The 20,881-nt window shown below is 37.6% G+C and overlaps 1 protein-coding gene and 1 pseudogene across 1 annotated transcript in view; both read left to right on the top strand.

Moving 5' to 3' along the window:
* The window catches only part of NDUFAF2 (NADH:ubiquinone oxidoreductase complex assembly factor 2), a 158,881-nt gene that overhangs the window by 78,012 nt on the left and 59,988 nt on the right, over positions 1 to 20,881 (top strand). The gene's annotated exons all lie outside the window — the stretch shown is intronic.
* On the top strand, positions 9,812 to 12,781 carry LOC123390753 (annotated as a pseudogene).

Raw genomic sequence — 20,881 nt, 5'->3', positions numbered from 1 at the left:
TGGCTCAAAATCTAACTGATCTGATATAAGGATTGCCACCCCAGCTTTCTTTTGATGTCCATTAGCATGGTAAATTGTTTTCCACCCCCTCACTTTAAATCTGGAGGTGTCTTTGGGTCTAAAATGAGTTTCTTGTAGACAGAATATTAATAGGTTTTGGTTTTTTTATCCATTCTGATACCCTGTGTCTTTTGATTGGGGCATTCAGCCCATTTACATTCAGGGTAACTATTGAGAGATATGAATTTAGTGCCACTGTATTGCCTGTAAAGTGACTATTACTATATATTGTCTTTGTTCCTTTCTGGTCTACTATTTTTAGTCTCTCTCTTTGCTTAGAGGACCCCTTTCAATATTTTCTGTGGAGCTGGTTTGGTGTTTACAAATTCTTTTAGTTTTTGTTTGTCCTGGAAGCTTTTTATCTCTCCTTCTATTTTCAATGATAGCCTAGCTGGATATAGTATTCTTGGCTGCATGTTTCTCTTATTTAGTGCTCTGAATATATCATGCCAGTTCTTTCTGGCCTGCCAGGTCTCTGTGGGTAAGTCTGCTGCCAATCTAATATTTTTACTATTGTATGTTACAGACTTCTTGTCCTGGGCTGCTTTCAGGATTTTCTCTTTGTCACTAAGATTTGTGAGTTTTACTATTAGATAACAGAGTGTGGACCTATTCTTATTGTTTTTGAGGGGGGTTTAGGGGGCTTCTAGATTTCGATGCTTGTTCCCTTTGTGTATTAGGGAAATTCTCTACAATAATTTGCTCCAATATACCTTCTGCTCCCCTATCTCTTTCTTTTTCTTCTGGAATCCCAGTTATTCTAATGAAGTTTCCTCTTATGGTATCACTTATCTCTCGAATTCTCCCCTTCTGGTCCAGTAGTTGTTTTCTCTCTTTTGCTCAGCTTCTTTATTCTCCATCATTTGGTCTTCTGTATCACTAATTCTTTCTTCTGCCCCCTTATCCTAGCAGTAAGAGCCTCCATGTTCAATTGCACCTCATTAATAGCTTTTTTGATTTCAGCTTGGTTTGATTTTAGTTCTTTTATTTCTCCAGACAGGGCTTCTCTTATATCTTCCATGCCTTTTTCGAGCCCAGCTAGCACCATGAGAATTGTCATTCTGAACTCTAGATCTGACATATTAGCAATGTCCATATTAATTAGGTCCCTAGCCTTCAGTAATTGCCTCTTATTCTTTTTTTTTTTTTTTTTTTTTTTGTGGTGAGTTTTTCCGCCTTGTCATTTTATCCAGATAAGAATATATGAAGGAGAGAATAAAATACTTAAAGGGTGGCAAAGACGCCAGAAAAATGTCTGAAGACATTTGAGATTTGAGACAAATCTCAAATCTTCAAAAAAGATTTGAAGACAAAAAAGATTTGAAGACAAATCAGAAGAGACCCCAAATCTTTGGAGGAAGTAAGGGGATAAAAAGAAGTTCAAAAAATTAAAAAAAAAGAGAGAGAGAAAAGAAAATATAGATATTAGACTGGTGAATAGAACAGAGCCACCCCCTTAATTTTGAGAGTACTTTCGTCTCTTAGAAGAAACTACCTCCCAAAATTTTAAAGAAAGAAAAACGTATGTATATATATATACAAAAATAAGGGTAAACACGAGGAAGGGATGGAATATGACTGTAAAGATGAAAATTTTTAAAAAATTCTAAGAAAGGAGCTTATAAGATAAGTTGGTTGGGAAAAGAAAGAAAAAGAAAATAAAGAGAATTTGCTCAGGCTGGAGACTAGAACAAAGCCCTGTGCTAGATTTAGCGTATATTTTGATCTATTATAAGAAGTTGTATCCCAAAATTTTTTAGAAGAAAAAACCCTGTGTGTATATAAAAAATAAAGTTAGATACAATGAAAGATAAAATATGAGTATAATAATGAAGGTTCAAAAAGATTTTTTTAATGAAAGGTATTGTTAAGATAAACTAGTTAAAAATGTTAAAAGAGTTAAGATTAAAAGTTAAAAAAATAGAATAAGAAACAAAAATAAAATTTAAAACAATTAATTAACTTTGCAAGACTAAAGAATCATGGGAAGAAAGCCATGAATTCCATGCTTTGCTTTCTCCTCCTCTGGAATTCCACTGTTCTCCTTGATAAGTGAGCCTGGTCTTGGCTGGATTTCTTGCTTAACTTCTGGGGGAGGAGCCTGTTGTAGTGACTCTCAAGTGTCTTTGCCCAAGGTGAATTGCACTGCCCTTGCCAGGGGCCAGGCTAAGTAATCTGTTCCAGTTTTCTCTCGGGAGCTTTTGTTCCCTGATCACTTTCCATAGAGTTCTGGAGGATGGGAATGAAAATGGCAGTCTCCCAATCTCTGGCCTAGAGGAGTAGAGAGCTCAGTCTCCCACTCCTCAGTGCACCTTGGAGAAAAGCACTCAATCACTCCCATCTCCCTGCTCACCGAGCTCACCCGGCCTGTGACCAAGTATCTCTGTCTCTGGCACACAGCCCTGCCTGGAGTCTCCAGACCCAGCAGATTACTGCCGTTCTTCCACGGAGGTCTCCCCGGATCTGCCACTTGTGGGGTCCTAGCTCAAAGAGCAGTGGTCTGACTGAGCCACAGATCACAGTTCATGGTAACCCTGAGCTGAGAGCTCACTCCTTGGCTCCGTCTCTGTAGCCAGCTTCCCTGCTCTAATACCTGCGAGCTCTGTGATACTCAGACACCCCCAATCCTTCGGTGACCCTGCGGGACCGGAGACCTGCTGTCCCCGTGAGGGCTCTGCCCCCACTTAGCCTCTGGAGCGATGTCCCTTAGTGGAACAGACTTTTAAAAGTTCAGATTTTGTGCTTCATTGCTCTGCTGCTTGCCAGGAGCTGGCCCCTCCACCTGCTGTCTGTCTACTTGTTGCTTTGGGTTCACTTCTCCGCAGGTCCTACCTTTCAGAAAGTGGTCGATTTTCTCTTTCTAGAATTGCTCTTTTTCTCTTCGATCCCCTGTTGGATTTGTATGTGTTTGGAATGGTTTGATAAACTATCTAGCTGATCTCTTGCTACTTGGCATCATCTCAGCCTGCTCTTCCTCCACTATCTTGACTCCTCTTATTATCCCTATTTTATAGGTAGGGAAAGTGGGATACAAGGAAGTTACATAATACTAAAGAATAAAAGCCCATAAATTTCAGAGCCAGGGGGGTCTCCTTCCATAGTCTGTGCTTTTAACAAATTGCCTAAAAAATATCTGAAGTTTACTCAACATTTGCTTTTCTACTTAGCTGGTGTGAAAGCATTCCAAGGTAATCTTATCTAATTGTAGGGACCTGTGAAGTAAGACAGTGCCTTAACTGTTGGAGGTGAGGATTGCCCTCAGGCATTTCTGAAACAGCTCATGGTTTGTCGTAGGTGCACACTGCCTGCAGACCTCAGTGTTACAGCAGCCATTTTCCTCTCTTCCCTCTAATGTTTCATGTTGTCTAAATATGAAAATCTTGTCTTTGTCAGTAGGATTATAACCTGTCACAGAGCCCACTATCTAGAAATTAATCAACCCAGCTTGTCACGGGGTAATGTCTCCTCCAGGCAGGGTTTTCTGCTGAGATATTTAAAACTGGGAAAAATAAAAGAGGTAAATGGGGTGTTTGGGTGATGCTGTGAATGCCTAGAATTAGCTAAAGTGGCCTTCATCTCAGGGTATATACTCTCACTATAGTGAAAGGAAAGCCTTTCTAGCCATGTGTCAATGACTTTATCATCCCTACTTCATGGCAGATAGAATAAAAGAGCAAAGAAAGTTTACTCCCAGAGCAATTTATTAAACATGAAGTAAAAATAATCAAGAGTCTTGTTTCTTATCATATTTTCCCCTTTAAAATTGCCTTCTTATTTTTGACAAATGTATTTATTTCCCTTTCATATTACAAATTTAAGCGTGTCTCTAAATAAGACCAGTATCTAATTTTTTTAAGAGCTAATATATACTGGAACAAAGTTTAAAAATTCATCCTCCCCAAACAAAAATTCATTCCCTTGGCTCTTCCTTCTTTTTGCAATTTGGAGAGTATTAAAATTACGTTTGGGTAAGGCTTTCACTGAGGAGATACGTTTGCTTGTTTATCCATTTTACATCAAGAAAAAAAACCCAGATAAATATTCATATCACTTCTTGGCAAATAACTCAGTTGTCAAATTACTTTTGTATCCTGGGGTTGGTGCTAACTCAAACTTTTTGAAAAGGATAGGAGTTTAAAATGTGGATCTTTAATCAGATAGGTTACTTCAAATAGTTTCAAAGGCATGGATAGTTTTTGTTTTTATGTGAAGAATGAGGCATTAGAGTTATAAAATTGAGATTCTTGTTGAATAAGCAAGTTTGTTTAAGAATGGGGTAATGGAAATGCTTACTAATTTGCACCGAGAAGTTGGGAGTTGTCAAAAGCTAACTCCTAGGCAGCTAAGTCTCTTGAAGCCATTTTACCTGGGCTGATCACCATATTTCCCAGTCTCAGCGAAGGTGATCTTAATCCCAACTCCTCAATAAAAATATTCCCCTTAACCTTTGTTTTCTTTTTTCCTGATGAGATTATGATAGAGAAGTGTCGTTCCTCATTCTACTTTGTGATTTAGACGTTACTCTCATCTTTTTGCTAGAAGCAACCAGGCACTGCAAAATATTATCTTTGACACTGTAAGAACACCAGAGTTTGACTGCAGTGCCTTAAAATAGGTGATTTGAGAGGTGAGTGGTGGCAAAGGAACACACAATTAGGGCTGTTTTGTCAGACTTTGTGGTTGTGTCTCAAGTTGTTTTTGCCACAACATACATGGTAAAACCACCCATGCCTATCATCCTTTCCTTCTCTGTTGAAGCCAAGGTATATTAAAAACCAATATACATTAATCTCCCAAATTAAGTATTTTGCATTTATATAGAATTTTGTATTCTTTGTAATATATATATATATATATATAACATGTTACACATGTTAAATGTTATATATGTTATACATATATAATATATATGTATGTTGTATATATAATATATATAGAGAGAGAGAAAGTATTTTAATGTGCAACTTTAAAGATCAAATATATCCCTGTGGATTACAGCCTCTAATTATATGCTATTTGAGCCATTATATTCATGTAATGTTTTATTAAAAATGGTATAAATAGATTACAGGAGGACATAGTAATTTTTTATAAGCTCAGCCTTACGTAGTGTAAAGTTTCCTTTAATAGGACTATATTTTTTAAAAAAAATTATTTCCAGGTAAAAATGGTTTTAGTACATGTAATTTAAGATCTCATTAAATACCAAAAAGTTATTTAAGGAATAAAGAAGTTATTTAAGGAATAAAACATGGATTTTTATATTCATGAGGGCTAACTGTGCTGTTGATGGGAAGTATTCAGTATACCCAAACTTACTTTTTTAAATTTAAATTTTGTTAGTTAACATACAGTATAATATTGGTTTCTGGAGTAGTATTCAGGTCTACGGCCATATCACCCTGAATGCACCCAATCTCATCTGCTCTCGGAAGCTAAGTAGGGTTAGGCCTGGTTAGTACTTGGATGGAGTAGTATTCAGTAATTCATCACTTATATACAATCCCCAATACTCATCAGCCTGTCCCCTATGTAGCCTCCTCCCCCACCCAAACTTATATTTTTGTTATATAAAGCAACTTAACTATTTTGTTTACATATTGGTTGACACCACAGGGTAGTAGAAAATGTACATGCACAGGCTTTGATGCCATATAGACTGAAATTAAAATTCTAGTTTCTCTGCCAACTAATTGTGTGACCTTGACCCAAGTTTATTTTGTGACAAGCCTCTGTTTCTTCTTCTGTAAAATGCAAAAAATAATATTAGGCTTCAAAGTGGAAATTATAAGGAAGAAATTAAGAAAAGCTCCTGGTACCATGCCTTATTCCCAAAGTTTGGCCTATTCCACTTTATAAACCTCTCTCTGGATTATTGTGGTAGTCTGGTATTCCAGTCTTTCTTTCAGTTCACCCTCAAAGTGGTCACCAAAGTGTTTCTTTTTTTTTTTTTTTTTAAAGATTTTATTTATTTATTTGAGAGAGAGACAGTGAGAGAGAGCATGAACGAGGAGAAGGTCAGAGAGAGAAGCAGACTCCCCATGGAGCTGGGAGTCCGATGCGGGACTCGATCCTGGGACTCCAGGATCATGACCTGAGCCGAAGGCAGTCGTCCAACCAACTGAGCCACCCAGGCGTCCCCAAAGTGTTTCTTTTAAAACACGTCTTTGAACCTGTTAGTGTCCTGCTTTATGAAACTTGCCAGTGACTCCCTGTTGTGCCAAGGAGAAAGTCGAAGTACCTTGTCTTCACATTCTTGGGCTTTCCAAGGTCTGATTCTACTATCTCTTTGATTTTGCAGCCCTGGTAAGTGAGTTGTTTGCCAGGTGAAAGGAGCCCTGAATCACAGGCTTGTTGCCTTTTATATACCAATTTAGTCTATGGTGCTGGTGGTGGTAAAGTATATCCATTCACATTCTTCTGTCTTACTGTTACCATAAACTACTTTTGTTGCAGCACCACATTTAAGGAATTACTGCAGTATTTTATTCCTTCTTTTTTATTTTTAAAGATTTTATTCATTTATTTGACAGAGAGATGGAGAGTGCAAGTAGGTAGAGCAGCAGGCAGAGGGAGAGGGAGAAGCAGGCTCTCTGCTGAGCAGGGAGCCCGATGTGGAGCTCAATCCCAGGACCCTGGGATCATGACCTGAGCCGAAGGCAGCCACTGAACCAACTGAGCCACCCAGGTGCACCTATTTTATTCCTTCTTATGTTGTCAGACTTCTGTGAGGTTTTAATGCAGTCCGTGGCTGAGACTAGCCACAGCTCTTCATCCTGTAGCCCTTGGCCTTGGGAATCTTTAAATGCCAAATATATATGAGGATTTTTGTTGCTGTTGTTGTTAACTGAGGTAAGAATCACATAACAAAATTAACCAATTTAAAATATACAGTATGGTAGCATTCAGTACATTCACGTTTTTGTGCATTCCTCACCCTTGTCTTTATGAGGACATTTTTTTTTTTAAAGATTTTATTTATTTATTTGACAGACAGAGATCACAAGTAGGCAGAGATGCAGGCAGAGAGAGAGGAGGAAGCAGGCTCCCCGCCGAGCAGAGAGCCTGATGCAGGGCTCGATCCCAGGACCCCAGGATCATGACCTGAGCAGAAGGCAGAGGCTTTAACCCACTGAGCCACCCAGGCGCCCCTATGAGGACATTTTTTAACCTAATGCATAGTGTCTTTGAATGAGCGTTGAAAGAATAATTTTAAGAGTGTTAAGGAAAAGGCAGTTGGGTGGCTCAGTTGGTGAAGTGTCAGACTCTTGATCTCGGCTCAGGTCACAGTCTCAGGGTCATGAGATGGATCTCTGTGCCAGTTTCCATGCTTAGCATGCAGTCTGCTTGTCCCTCTCCCTCCATCTCTGCTCTCGCCCCCTCTGCTTCTCCTTCTGTATAGCACTCTCTCTCTCTCCCTCTGTAAAATACATAAATAAATAACATCCTGAAATAATTTATGGTGGGGTCTCCCAAGTGTTCAAAATCTATAAATTCTATATATATGGAAAGATACAGTAAATGACACATAAAATAAATTTACCATCGTAACCATTTTTAAATGCACATTTCAGTAGAATTAAGTACATTCCTGTGCATCTCAATCCCCAGAACTCTTTTCATCTTGGAAAACTGAAACTCAGGAACTTTCAGTTCCCCACTCTTCCCTTAGCCCCTGGCAACCACCATTTTATTTCCTGATTCTATGGGTTTTTTTCCTGTTTAAGTCTAAATAGTATTCCGTTGTATCTATATGCCACATTTTGTTTATCCATTTATCTGTCAGTGGACATTTGGGTCATTTATACCTTTTGGAAGTTGTGAGTAATGCTGCTGTGAATTTGAGTGTACTTCTGTCTCTTTGAAACCCTCCTTTCAGTTCTTCTGCTTTTATGCCCACAAGTGGAATTGCTTGATCATATAATAATGCTATTTTTAATTATTTTGAAGACCACCGTATTGTTTTCCATAGCAGCTGCACCATTTTGCATTCCTGCTAACAGTGCTACAAGGGTTCTAATGTGTCCACATCTTGCCAATACTTGTCTGATTTGGGTTTGGGGTTTTGTTTTGTTTTGTTTGTTTTTAACAGGAGCTATCCTAATGGGTGTGAGGTAGAGTAGTACATTTTAAGTTAAAGTTTGATGAAGAGGGAATTATGATTAAATGTCTAGTATCACTCAGAGATTATAGCAAAAGTCTAAACTTGAAACTTGTGCACCTTAACCCTTTTCGACTTCACTGTGTGCCAAATGATAGACCTTACATAAGGCTTATGACAGCTTAAGAATTCAGGAAAATTTGCCTGGGAATTAACTAAAACAAAATCCAACAAAATCTCAAGGTAGTGTGAAATAAATAAATCACAAAATTTATGTACTTTGAATGTTGTACAGGCTACAGAGCTACTGACTTGGTATAGTGTGCAAAAATAGGTTAGGGATGTAGCAAGCTCAATAATATTTCTTCCTCTGACAATTTCCCTTCTTATTTTCTACATAAAAGGTTTGAAAAAAGCTAATTGACAGTAGTTAGAAGCAGTAACACTGACTGGCAATAAGAGATAACTGAGTTATTGTGCTGTGGTGGGATCATTTAAAAGTCAAAAAGCTAATGCCAGTAGGATCTATTTATGGTAAAGTACAGTATACTATGTTACTTATTTGTAATTAGCATGAGATCCAAAGATAAAGTGTGTGCACAAAGGGTGTTTAATTTACTAAGGCAGAATAAAAACTGTAAATTATTTTAAAATTATTTTTATTAAAATAGACTGGAAGTATTTCGCTTTTCAGAGCAATCAGCGTCATATATCTAAAAATGCTGTCCTATGGATTAGTTGGCTTTTCATTGGTGCCAAAAAGATGACATCCTGTTTAAGGCAGCATCTATTCAAGTACCCAGAAATATTTTCACCATCTTCCTTGTGTAAAATCCAATTGTCTTTATAATTTTCCATTTTCTGGAATGGTCCTTGAAATCTGTTTTCGTCCTCCTTTGTCTGCCTAACTCCTATTTGATGAATATCTCTTACAGAAACTTTCTCATTTCTTTATACTCCACAATTCTAGATTCCTTATTTTTTCCTATGTGGTATCATAGCAGATAGCATTTTCTCTCTTATACTTATATCTGTATTATAGTGAATCTGTATTAATAAATAACCATCTGATCCCTGAGACCGCCATTATGGCTCAGATCAGAGACAAAGTTGTTGCTATCATGCTGCAAATTGTACATAGCATACATCTTGGTACGCCTCTGGGAATGCGAGGCCATTAGGTTTTCTGATGTGAGTCATCCTGAAAAAAAAATTGCTAAGACCATTGAACCAGACTGTGAGTAACTTGAGCCTTCTTTCTCTTTCTCCCATATACAGAACAGTGTTAGACCTAGGAACTCAGTGTATGTGTGTATATTTGTGTTTATATAAATAAATATTTATTGTATTTTTTCATGTATTTTAAAATTTTGTGTTTTATTAGAATGAGTAAACACTAAGTGAAGAATTTGGATTTTCTTTTTAAGAAATGTATAGGCAGGGGCGCCTGGGTGGCTCAGTGGGTTAAGCCGCTGCCTTCGGCTCGGGTCGTGATCTCAGGATCCTGGGATCGAGTCCCGCATTGGGCTCTCTGCTCAGCGGGGAGCCTGCTTCCCTCTCTCTCTCTGCCTGCCTCTCTGCCTACTTGTGATCTCTCTCTGTCAAATAAATAAATAAAATCTTTAAAAAAAAAAAAAAAGAAAAGAAATGTATAGGCATTGTGGAATTTTAAGTTTTGTGTAGGAAGAGTAATAGAGCTGTGATACAATAAAATTGTGTCATAAAATCATGCTGCTCCTTCTTCCAGAAGAGAATTTGAGATTGAAGAGTGGAAGAAAGAGGTATAAGATTGTACTGAAGGAAGAAAGTACAATCGAGGTGAGGGAAAAGTGGAGCCAGATATGAAGCTGTAATATAAACTCCAGTTACCTGCACGTTCACTCCAAGTGACCTGCAAATGCATCTCTGAGCTTTGTTGCAACCAACTCAGAAAGGGACAGCCTTCTGGTCAGAACGTCACCATAGCTATGAGATCAGTCATCTAAATAACTATTTTAAAGGAATATGACTATTTTTTTGTCTTCCAAAAATAACTGTAAACTCATTTTACTTTTATTCTGAAAAAAATATCATGTTTCTTATTAAAAAATAATCAACCAATAAAGAAAGTACAAAATCTCATGTAAATACACCATTAGAGATCATTTTTGGCCACACACAAATGGTAACTTGGTAACACAGTTCATTCTGGCTAATTTACTTTCCTAACAATATAAGAACTTGGTAATTTTCTTGCACCCTTAGTGTTGTAGTATTGCGAATCTTTCTTAGTCCTATAAGAGAAAAATGATATTTGTTATTTTTCTAGTATTCTTAGTACTGATATTTGATGTGACTTTTTCCATGGTTTTTATGATTAGACTTTATGCAATGTAATGAATAAGTATCCTTGACAACATCTTTTGATAGATTTGTTATGTTTCCTTCTGGAGTATTTTTTATGATAACACTAAAATATGGGTAATAATATTTTACCAAATATTTAACTTCAGTAACAGCCTTCCTGGGGTCAATATGATATGGCCTGGTATTCAGGGTTCTTACTGATTTAGATTTATCCAGGAGTGTATTTGTAAAGACCACTACCTTTCCACCAAAATCCACTATCTCTTTCTTACTGGACACACAGGTAGACTACATTTACCAGTTTCCTTAAAATTAAGTGTGGCTATATGATCGCATTTTCTGTAGTGGATTGTCACTGGAAGTGAAGTCAGTCACTTCCTGGCCCCACCAGTACAATCTCCTTTTGTTTTCTCAGTGCCCTTCTTTCTGGCTGAATGAAATGGCAGTGCTTAGGGAAATCTTGGAAATCAAATGTTGAAGATGGCTAGAGAGCCCTCAGTTTGGATCCTTAAATGACTGTATGGGAAATGCTGGCTTACCTGAACATCCACCCAGAACAGTCACATAAGAAAGAGATATAGTTATTTAAGCTACTTTATTTTTAGACTCCATCTCTACTACAGCTTAGCCTACCCTAACTAATAGAAAATATAATTGAACCAAAATTGAGCTAGATTCAAGTGCTCAATAGCATGAGACTGTGTTTTCTGTATCACATGACCCTTTTTTCTTCCAAATTAGCTTCATTCATAGATAGGGTTTCTCCACAATGTAAGATAAACAGCCCCAGCAGTTTCAGGTCTATGTGGTCTTTGTTAGTTATGATCATAGAGGTTAAGAGTCTTCCCGGGCCTCCAGCACAGTATCTCAGGAAATGCTGATTGGCTTAGCCGGTGTCATGTGCCCATCCCTGAAATAATTTTTGTGGCTAAAGATTTTTAATACTATGGCCAAATTTAGTTCACAATCGTACCTCTGGATAGAGGGATAATAACCTCCCTCCCAACCTCAATGGACAGAGCATGATCAAAAGGAATGAAATAGTAAATGGTTCCCTAAAGAAAGGACTTCTGAACAATAAAGAATAAACACCAGAATACAGTATGGTTAGAAAGGATTTTCAGTTAATATAAGCATGAAATAAGAGGAGCCTGGATGAGAGTGGTGGTGTAAACATTAAAGTAAAAAGAACAAATCAGAGGAATATTAGTATATTTTTGTTAAAAGGTTGGCATTGTTGGGGAGGGAGTTAGTAGTAAAATAAATTGATGTTTGTAAAAAATAGTTGTAAAATCTTTCAATTGTGGCAGACAGTGCCTCAGGCTGGAGGCTGCTGCATGGGTGCGGCACTGAGGGGAATAAGCTGCGGGCCTGGTGGGCTTGCCCTGAGTCCCTACCGGACCTTCGTACCCCACATGGTGTTGCACGGATGCTGAGCTGCCCTGCTGGTGGTGAAGTATTTCCTGTGCGAAAGCATGCTGTGTAGTTCCTGGGACCAAGTGTTTGCTGCTTTCTGGCAGCGGTGCCCAAATCCCTACAGTAGACATGTCTTGAGGGAAGACACAGTGCACAGGGAGGTGACCGCTGACCAGGAGCTCCAGTACCAGGGTCTCCTGACCTGGACCAGCAGGGTGCCCCGCTAGAGCCCAATGACTGTTTGTAAAGACAACAACCTTGTCTTTACACTTTACAATGCTGCCAACATTGCTCAATCAGTGTAGTTTTTACATCCTAGAGGATTCTGTTGTGGACCTGCAGAACCAGACCATAACCACCTTCATGTGGAACATTAACCACACCCAGATAATGGTAGTAGAGGAATGGTGTGTTTACTGTATGAGCTCTGAGAATAGGGGCTGGACCAAAATCCACCAGGAAGCTTGGGTCTCCTCTAGAGTGCCTCCAGAGCTGTCCAGGAATTTGGCCTCACTCTATTACAAAGTACTTTGACCAAGACTGTGAAGGGCTTTGAATACATCTTGATCAAGCTGCAGGGGGAGGCCCCTTCCAAAAACCTCTGTTGAGACAGCCAAGGAAGCCAAGGAGATGGCAAAGGAGGAGGCACTAGCAGCTACAGAGAAGGCCAAGAACCTTGCCACCAAGAGCAGCAACAGCAGCAATTTGTGTAGCTAGCCCAGGCCCTGATGTGGTAGGATGCCTGTCCACCTGGCTCAAATCCCTCTGCCCTTTATAACTTGCCCTTTATTAGTAGAAATCAACTTCCAAACAAAATTTCTGTTGTGGTAAAAAACACAACAATATTTGTCAACCTAACCAGAAAGATACAGTGTAAAGTATATTCATATTGTAAAAACAATGAAAGTTTTCAAATTAGGAAATGAGTAAAATAATAGTACTATCAAAGGATTTGAGAGATTTGAAAGGAAAAGCAGTGGGGAATAGGGAGAGATGGATGTCATAATTATTGATGAAACAGCCAACACCATAGGTTTCCAAAGTCTTGGGGAGCCAATAAAGTACTGCTGGGCAGATGATTTGCAAGGCTGGAATATAGTTAACAGTGAGGAGAAAGTCATACACCTGGGCATTGGACATCAGGATTAGGCCACAGATCTCAATGTAAGAAAACAGGATCTCTCTTTCTAATCAAGAATAGTCTCTGTCGAAGCTGGTGAGAACACTTTTGGTTACAGTATTTACGGGCACTGGTGGTCTTTTCCTGCATAAAAAAAATTGGACTAAAAATAGAATTTCAGGAGCAGTTTCTAGAACTGAGATGCTGGGCACACACCAAGGGACAAAAACATGTTGCTACTTGATTGGTACCAGCAACAAAAGTGACTTCATAATGATCAATTTACTTGAGCAATCTTACATGTTTCTCCTGTTTCAAAACAAAATTTCCTTGATGGGAATTTGCAGAGCTTACCATAAAGATAGGACTTCAAGGATTAGATACTTAGGACATATTACAGGAAGATACAGAACTCTCTGTCACAGAAATATAAGGACATCCAAGTAGAGCATTGCTTTAAGTTAATGATTAGAGCTCCTTAAGTGATTAGAGTTATAAATGTTATCCTGGTAGTTTTCATCATAGAGATAAAAGACAAAATAATGGAAGCTGTTCCTTCCTGTATCACTGGTGTGACTTTAATGAGCCACTGCAAAATATCAAGGACCTCATTATTGTTGTCAACAAATATTTGAGTGTTCTACTCTGTGTAGTACAAGATTCAAATTCTGCAGGACAAAATGTTTATCAGCTCTGAGCAGGGGTGGAATATATGCTGTATTGCTTTTGTGTTACAATTCTGTTCCTTTATTTGCCTTGGAAAGTACAGTGAAAGACTCAATACTTTTACATGTTTTAGTATTATAACAAGTTTCCAACCTACAAATTACTTGAATTCCAAAAGTTCCATGTAAGCAGCTTGTTCAAATTCAACACATATCCATTGAAATTGTGTTCTGAATGGTAGTTCAAGTTCCAGAATAATTCACATTCCTTTTAATCAACAGTTCATTTGAAATGCTGCACATCAGCAAAAACACATTACTTTTTAGCAATGGAATCAAGAGAGATGCAAGAACTCTGCAGGTTTTTAAAAGGAGAGATGGATAAAAAAGATGTACTTATGAGGAAAAAATTTTTAAGTGGACTTAACTCAGTTGAAACTTTTTTTAAATAGGTGTAAATAAAAGGCAGAAGATATGAACTCAAATTATGCATTGGTCTTTCGAAGGGTAAGGAAGCAGGTGCTATTTTAGATTATTCCATCCCTTTACAGCCAATAGGTGGTGCTGTTGTCATACAATAGTTAGGTTGCTCTCCTGTCTCAAAACAAAGGGAGAATTTGGGAAGTTAATGCAAAGTAGTTTTAAACTGGTTGTTAAAGGGAGTCAGGAGAAAATAAGAGAGGCAGTATGAATTTGATTATATGTGGATGATGTTGATACATCAGGTTTTGTAGCAGAAGAGGTGACTGTACTAGTCTACTTAAATTTCCGTGTAAAAATTAGATAGACTTGAAAACACACCTTTTCTCGTCACCTTTTCTTTGAGCTTTAATTACTCAATTATAAAAATAAAGATTGTTGTGAGAATTAAAGAAAATATAAAGTGTCTAATAAGTGCCATATACATAATATGATAATAAATATGATTGTGTTCATCTCCTAAATAAGTCAGATGAAATTAATAAACTACATTAACATAATGTTATTGGTATTTTGCAAAATTAGACTAAAATAGATGACCTCTGGACCCTGGAGTCTTATAAAGAAGTAGCAAGAAGTAGGAAAAATGTTAAGCTTTATTATTTATTACTAAGAATAAAAAATGCTTAAGACTTTTTTTTTTTAAGACTTTATTTATTTGACAGAGAGAGATCACAAGTAGGCAGAGAAGCAGGCAGAAAGGGGGGGAAGCAGGCTCCCTGCCAAGCAGAGAGCCTGATGTGGGGCTCAGTCCCAGAACCCTGAGATCATGACCCGAGCTGAAGTCAGAGGCTTAACCCACTGAGCCACCCAGGTGCCCCAAGACTTTGGTTCTTTTGGCTCTTTTTTAGGTGAGTATCTTGATAGGCATTACCAAGTACACCCTTGAGTAGATGTAGTCTACGTTTGTGCACAATAGATTTGGACACACCTATCTTAAAGTAATATTTACCGTTTTGCAGATCTTCAGTATTTGTGACTATAGTTTTAATCTTTTTGAACATCAATGGAAAGTAAGGAATAAGTAGGGAAGAATAACAGGATAATACTCTTTATTGCAACCTGCACAAGCAAAATGTGGCCAGCCTTCCCATTTCATACTTCTACAGGCTTCCTTTTGGTGAAGTCACAATTTATTAGCCTTGCTTTCTGCCAGTGAGCTGGAGTAGAGAACGTAGGTAAAATTTATGTTACCCAGTTTTATTAGTTATTAGCCAAGGCAAAGTTTTATTGTAGAGAAAATTAAAACTAATGACTAAAATAATGGGATACTATAAATAAATTGCTCTTACTAGAATTTCTTTCCTTTCCTTTGTGTCTTTTCATTGCTTGGGTTGGCCTTAGACTACCCCAAATTCTTCCTCCTCACTGAATCTTCTAGGTTTGAGGGGCTAAAGGAATTGTTGCCAGTGCTTCTCCAGTAGGCCTGCCTCCTTGAGGACTTGTGAATCCAAAAGCTGTTTCTCCCTCTTTGCTATACAGACTTATAATGTCTTCCTAAGAACTCTCTCAAGTGAGAAAATGATTTCTCACTGAACTCATCTTGTTTAAACATGGGAAGCGGGCCTTAAGTCATGCTTTAGCTTTAAATTATAGCTCCACATATGAAGTTGGCCTTAGATTTCCTTGGACTGTGGAACTGCTGGGAAAATCCTGCATTGTCTTCCACCTGATTACTCAGGAGTTCTTAATAGATGGCTTGATGAACTCTGTGAAAGGTAAGGAGAAGCAAAATACATGATACCCTTTCTGCCATTCGCAAGACCTTGATTTTGTTTAGGGAACCAATACATGTGCTTGAATGCATTTCACAGTCTCAAAAGTGTGATACTTGGTCTGAATATGTGATTTTCATAGGGCTTGTTGGCTCCCAGAGCATGAGAAGGTTGCCTCCTGGGAAGGGGAGGGGGCAAAAGGTGAAGTAGTGTTGTGCACCCTTGTCTCAACTACAGAAGCTCTGCTTTGAGCAGTTTTATAAATTCAACCTCTATGGAAGATCTTTTAAAGAAGAGATTGAAAATTATTGACACCTCAACCTTTCACCAGCTGAGCCCAGTATTATACTCAGGATGTAGTTCACAAATACTAGAATAGTTCCTTTTAAGCAGATGAATATCACAATTCATTAGGTGATTATGTGATTTCTTTCTATATCAAAACAGATTTCTATTCATTAATGATAAGTAGTGCCTGATAGTAACTAAATTAAATAGATTAATGAAGAGTATTAGTAATTTCATGGTTTAATAAATAAATATATGTATTTTTAAAATTAAGACTAATGCACCACAAAATGTACTCTATTTATTTTTACTAAATTATTCATATTTAAAACTGTCATATATTCTGTGAATTATGTAAGGGTAGCTAATAGAGGAGTCCTCAACTCTTTTATGATCTTTGGTAAAATGACCAAGTACCACTCCATTTCTATAAAACTCTTTGGATCTGGAAACCAATCAAATAATCAGCCATACCTTCTACATTTCAAATCTGAAAATAAAGTTTGAGCTAGGCCCAAGCTGTACAAGTGGCATAATTTTCTGATTCTTTAAATTCTTTTTGTTTATTCCTTCAGTTTCTCTCTTCACCTCTATATTGATAGCCCCAATTGCTCAAGACCCTTAAAGTGAAAATAAAAAACTTGATCATATTGGTTTATACTGAACTATGAGTGTGTGCTAATTTTGAGAGGGGAAAATATTATTCCTTTTTATATTAAGGATGTACCAGATTAGAATTTGCTTGCTTAAATAGTGATTGTCTCTAAAAATAAAATGAAGATTTTTCAGTCATAAATTTCCTCACTGTAAAATAGCTTTTTAAAGGAGAGCCTGGATGGCTCAGTCAGTTCAGCCTCTGCCTTCAGCTCACATCATGATCTCTCAGTCCTGGCATTGAGTCCCGCATCTGGCTCTCTGCTCAGAGGGAAGTCTCCCTCTCCCTCTGCCCCCCTTCCTGCTCATACTCTCTTTGTCAAATAAACAAATAAAATCTTTTAAAAAAAATAGCCCTTTTAAAACTTGGAATTGCCATATGATATATCTTAAAGCCTCTTTAATTTAGCTAAAAAGATTTTTAGCAGCCCCTTTTATTCCTTCCCTTTGTCTGCATATTTAAGACATTTTAACTCCTATGTCATAATTCAGACATAGTCTTAGCAGGATCACTGAATGTTAGTTTTCTTGTGTTATTTTGCTAAATGTTCAGATTCTCAATTATAAATATACTTTATACATTGGAGGTAATTTAGGCTTACAAAGAATTGTAGAATGTATTAGGTGAATAAAGTACTTTCAAAAACTGATTACTTGCATGTCAGTCAAAATCTGAAATGGCTGCTTCTCTTTTATTTCTTCAGGCTGAACACATTATTACATGACTAAATAGTCAGGAATCTATCATTTGAAGTCTACTTTTTAATGTTTACCTACTTTTGGGGGGTGGGGGAGCAAGTGTAATTACAGCTGTCTTTTTTCTGAGAGTCGAAAATTCCTTGCCATTTGGAAAACAAATGATTTTTACACAAAAATGTTTGATTTCTGTAGTCATAGAAGGGAAGAAAATGCAGTAAAATACTAGCTATTTCTAGAACTCCCATGCTTGATTTAGGAATGCGTTCAGAAAACCTACTAAATTTTTTACTATAAATCTTCTTGGGTTAATATAATAGACTATTCAGTATATATTTGTTGGCTAAATAACATAACATTTTTAGAACTTTAAGTTTTTGTTTGCATATAAGATTACTATGAAATTTAAAAAATAACAAGAATTTATTGTCCAAGTGAAAACCACAGGCACGAATTTGCAATGTGTTCATCTCTTTTTTTTTTTTAATTATGATTTTCTTCACATGTACTTTCAGACTTAAGTTTTACAAATTGTATTTATGGGGGCACCTGGGTGGCTCAGTGGGTTAAAGCCTCTGCCTTCAGCTCAGGTCATGATCCCAGGGTCCTGGGATTGAGCCCCACATTGGGCTCTCTGCTCAGCGAGGAGCCTGCTTCCTCCTCTCTCTCTGCCTACTTATGATCTCTGTCTGTCAAATAAATAAATAAAATCTTTTTAAAAAATTGTATTTATGGCTTTTAAAAAATTAATGAAGTCAGATTTAAAGAGTTAATTTTGGATTTTCTAAGATGGAAGCAGAGGTCCCTTTTGGGAAACCTGTAAGTATGAGGAAGCTAATAAGATTTAAGGTAATCCATTGAACTAGTTGGCTTTCTTAAAAATTCTGAAAGCTTATCTGGAAGGCCTCTTTAATTGCTTAAAAAAAAAAGTATTACCTGCTGCGACCTCCTGAGATAGTCATCCATGCTTATATAAATATATATAGAATATGTCAAATTATAGAATCATCACATTTTCAAGCAGAAATGCCTCATTTGATCACTATGGGAAAATAATAGCTTATGATTATGAATAAAATATTAGTTTTTAATTGGATATCTGTATTGATACTGTATGCAAACTTTGTAAATGCTAATTTAAAAAATCTTAAATGGAAATGCTTAAGAGTAGAAGTCAATAAAAATAAGCTAATCATCCTATGCCTTTTTTTCCTTCTCTGTAAAAGATGCTTTGAAGACAAGAGATAATATATGGAAGATACATAAACACTGACTGGTATATAGCAGGCTCTTAATAAATGTTACATCTGAGTAACTTCAGATTCAGATGATCCTTTAAGTCATATGTGAAGATGGCTTTCAGTCTAAGAATTCTTAGTTTAGTACTCTTAATTAATGGTTTGTTTGTTTGTTTGTTTTTAAATTTACGATGCTCAGCATAACAATGTTAAAAGTCCCCAAATATAACCAGTGGAGTGTGGTTCTTGGCTTTCATTAGCCCTCACTTCCATGTATTGGGCACCAACACTTCTAAGCCTACTTTCTATGCAAAATGCAGTCATGTCTATATCACCAGGCAAACTGATTTAGGATTATCACCTGGCTGCACTCATCACTGCCAGTGGGCTAAAGGTCCAGGCGTCAGTCAGACAGAAAGGGTCTTAACCTTGGCCATCCTACCACCATTTCTCCAAGCCAAGGGCTCCTGTCAGGATCAGTCTTGCTTATTTATAAGGGGATAGCTATCTCAGAGATGTGTCACCTCAGTCAACCCAACCTCTTTTTTCTACCCCAAAGCATTCATCTCCCCTCCCACTGTTCCACCACTGGGAAATACTGGGCTGGAAGTAGGCAGGTGGTTGGAAACATTACCAAGGATTTTGTGTGCTTATGGGTCACAACCAATATAAGCCTCCACCTTTGATTTGGTAATTATAGAAGAAAATACCTCCTCAAGCATGATACATAACTTATGAGTTCTGAAGCTCCAAAGTTTAAAGATTAAAGGCTGCCCAAATATCTTCCCTGGATTAGGGAAGGAGCAGGGGCCTAGAGAAGAAGAGATGCCTGAGTCTGTGGTCTCATTCTTCAGGGCTGTTGGTGTTACCTGCCTGTCTGGTACCTGTCAAGGGTCTTACAGGGTCACTGAGACCATAGGAAGGCAGTATTTATAGGTACCAAATTAGAAATTTTTTAATTCCTAATCCAACTGTCTTTTATTTATTTTTTTTAAAGATTTTATTTATTTATTTGCCAGAGAGAGAGATCACAAGTAGGCAGAGAGGCAGGCCTCAGGCGGGGTGGGGGGGAAGCAGGCTCCCTGCTGAGCAGAGCCCTTGATGTGGGGCTTGATCCCAGGACTTGAGATCATGACCTGAGCCGAAGGCAGAGACTAAACCCTCTGAGCCACCCAGGCGCCCCCCAACTGTCTTTTAATATGTAAGCCTTATTCACCTTTCAAATGTGTAAGAACACTCTATATACAGAGGAAAGGGAAATTACCTCCAAATAAAACAAAAAATTCCCTTCCATTACTCTTACCAAAACTGGTCTTATATCGTGATGGTTACAAAATGATGGTATTTCAGCTCTGACACTTTTTCTACATTTACTATTTAGTATTGTAATAAGCAAGAGCCCTTTTTATCTCCCCAGTTTATTTATCCCTCTACTTATTTCTATCTTTTAGCAGTTTGGATTTATGGATTCCTTTATTATTATTTTTTTTTCTCCTAGTGGCATATTTAGTTCTCAAACATTTTGGTCTCAGGATCTCTTTAAACTTTTCACAGCTATTGAAAGAGCTTTCTTTAGACAAATGCTGGCGAGGATGCAGAGAAAGGGGAACACTCCTACACTGGTGGTGGGAAAGCAAGCTGGTGCAGCCACTCTGGAAAACATCATGAAGGTTCCTCAAGAAGTTGAAAATAGAGCTACCTTATGACCCACCAGCAATCCCACTACTGGGTATTTACTCTAAAGATAACAATGTAGTGATCCGAAGGGAAACATGCACCCGAATGTTTATAGCAGCAATGTCCACAATAGCCAAGGTATGGAAAGAACCTAGATGTCCATCAACAGATGAATGGATAAAGAAGATGTGATATATATATACAATGGAATACTATGCAGACTGAAAACTCCACTGTACATTCATGAAAGAATGGAAGTGAAAAAGACAGATAACATTCTTTTTTTTTTTTAATTAACATACAATGTATTATTTGACCCAGGGGTACAGGTTTATGAATCATCAGCTTACACATTTCACAGCACTCACCATAGCACATACCCTCCCCAATGTCCATAACCCACCCACCCTACCCTCTACCCCCAG

Source organism: Mustela putorius, unplaced genomic scaffold, assembly GCF_011764305.1.
Source record: "Mustela putorius furo isolate JIRA1106 unplaced genomic scaffold, ASM1176430v1.1 tig00000145_pilon_pilon_pilon, whole genome shotgun sequence".
Taxonomy (NCBI): Eukaryota; Metazoa; Chordata; class Mammalia; order Carnivora; family Mustelidae; genus Mustela; species Mustela putorius.
This window is presented reverse-complemented; position numbering and strand designations above follow the sequence as displayed.